We start from the raw sequence: 2,362 nt of genomic DNA, 5'->3' as shown, positions 1-2,362 counted from the left end.
TCATTATTGTCACTCAAATAAAATAAAGCTAAAATGTTAATTTAAACTTACCACCAATCTAACTACAAAGCTGTAGTTACAGATATAGTTACAAGGTAACCCGAAAATGTCGGAGTCTAATTAATTTCCGATAGTCGACAAGTTTGCAGGCACCTGCCACCCGCACCCCCGAGCAATCCTGGCGTAATCAACCTACGTCTTACGTTAAGTATACAAGTATCAAATGGAACCTTTCGTGGGTTGATTGCGGAGGCACCCACACCTTTTATTTATAAGATTGATAAGTGGTCACTGCCACCCGTGGATAATCTAACTATATATAATTACTAGCTGACCCGGCAAAAGTTGTGTTGCCATATAAATAATTTGTTCAAAATACATATAAAAAATCTATGCGATCGATATCATTGCTTATTTGGTCACAACACTATGAAGAACTGTCATCGAGAAAATAAAGAAATGGAAATAGTATAGTAAGCCACTGCGTCTCCGTTTATATTGTATACGTATTTCACCCCTTTCATGTAAGCCGGAATAGCTCAGTTGGGAGAGCGTCAGACTGAAGATCTGAAGGTCCCTGGTTCGAGCCCGGGTTTCGGCATGAACAGTGAGAATTGAATTTTTTTTACTACATTTTGCTTATAAATTCGTCTGGATTGCGTACCTACGCAAATAAACTTATTAACTTATTAAAGTTCATATTTACGTTGTCTCTATATTAATTAGATACTTATATATCTTGTAAGGTTATATATCTAAAAAATACAGCATATTGCATAAAAGTAAGTTATTATGGAAAATATAGTTTTTTATCGCTGTTTTTTAAGAAAACGGTTACCTATTGTTAATGTTGAAAATTAGTGTAGACATTTTACATTAGTACTAGCTGACCCGGCAAATGTTGATTTGCCATATAAATAAAAAAATGGTAAGGGTGAACAACCCTTAACACTTAGGGGTATGAAAAATAGCTAGTAGCCGATTCTCAGATCTACTGAATATGCATACAATTAGGTGCAAATCGGTAAACCCGTTTCGGAGGAGTACGGTAACTAACACTGTAACACGAGAATTTTGTATATAAGATATGCCATTTACGTCTTCCCACTGAAACGCAGAACTGCTTTACGTTACTAATAGGAGTGGCGGTGTTATCTTGATGGTCAAATCATACTAGTTCTACTATCTAGTATAAAAATTAAATACATTCTATTTTAAATCTTATATGGACGTACTCGTAGTATTTACCACTTTGTGGTTCGACTCGGGTGGTACCACCGCCAGTATTTCTGCCTAATAAAAGCAGGGCAAAGCGCTGCTAGTCCTTTTGAAGAATGTGGTAAAGAATTACTTAAAACAAAGGAATATTTATCCGAGCTGTTTCAATGACGTCTTCACCGGTACTTAATTGGAAGTCCAAAGCATCCAAAGCTCAGATAGCAGTAGGGCTGCAGTAGCCACTTACCAGGTGGACTGCGAACCCGTCGGCTACAAAATTACAAAATAACAAATATACATATACCCTATATTACAAAAGGAGGATGTAAACCTGGCATTAAACTTATTTTTTATCATAATTGATAAATAGACACGTCAATCCCTTTGTCATCTGTCATTTCTGTACAACAAAGTAGTTTTGGAATTTATAAACGTCCTTCGCTTCTAGTTTGAATCCTACTTAAGTTCGGTTACAGACGGTTCAAGCCCTGTGAGACTTCTATTTATAGACAGAGAAGTTACTCCTAAAGTAAACAAATATGAAACTTAACAATAAATTCGTAGCTACATGTAAATTTTGGCGTCAAATTGGCATCAAGTATAAAAAAGTGAAACCCGACTGTGAAAATATGTCGTTTGCCGCACGAAAAAAGAAAAATAATGACGCCATTTTGATTCATTAAAATTGGCGGCATTATTAATAAACCCAGTTTAATTTGCGCTACCAATATAAATCTAAAGACACCTCAAATATTAAAATCCATCAAGCCGTTTAAATTACAACGTTAGCCAAAAAGTAGACATAACACGCAAAACTATAATTCTCATTGTCACAGTCGGGTAAAGATATAAAAATATTCTCGAAAAGGAAAAAATCTTTATAAAAACGAATGCAGGCCATACGCCATGCGTCATTCGGCTAATACGGATTTATTTGACAATTTAACTTCGCGCAAAACCCGATGAAACATTGCGCTGCATAAACCACATTATTATTGTCATTACGACAGATATATGGAATGTGTACGTTGTGCTTGTCGGACCGACGACCGATAACTAACTGATAGGATTCTACTTCTATATTGTGAAGGTGGTATAACCCTTTGCGGTTCGACTCCGGCGGCGCCATCGCCACATCTATTTC

The 2,362-nt window shown here is 36.2% G+C and overlaps 1 non-coding gene across 1 annotated transcript; it reads left to right on the top strand.

Moving 5' to 3' along the window:
* The first annotated feature begins 528 nt into the window (after nucleotides 1-528).
* On the top strand, nucleotides 529-601 carry TRNAF-GAA (transfer RNA phenylalanine (anticodon GAA)). Its single transcript has one exon. It is a non-coding gene; the product is annotated as a tRNA-Phe (tRNA).
* The last annotated feature ends 1,761 nt before the right edge of the window (nucleotides 602-2,362 follow it).

Source organism: Epargyreus clarus, unplaced genomic scaffold, assembly GCF_041222505.1.
Source record: "Epargyreus clarus isolate Ecla_fem2 unplaced genomic scaffold, WU_Ecla_fem_2.2 ptg000003l, whole genome shotgun sequence".
Taxonomy (NCBI): domain Eukaryota; kingdom Metazoa; phylum Arthropoda; class Insecta; order Lepidoptera; family Hesperiidae; genus Epargyreus; species Epargyreus clarus.
This window is presented reverse-complemented; position numbering and strand designations above follow the sequence as displayed.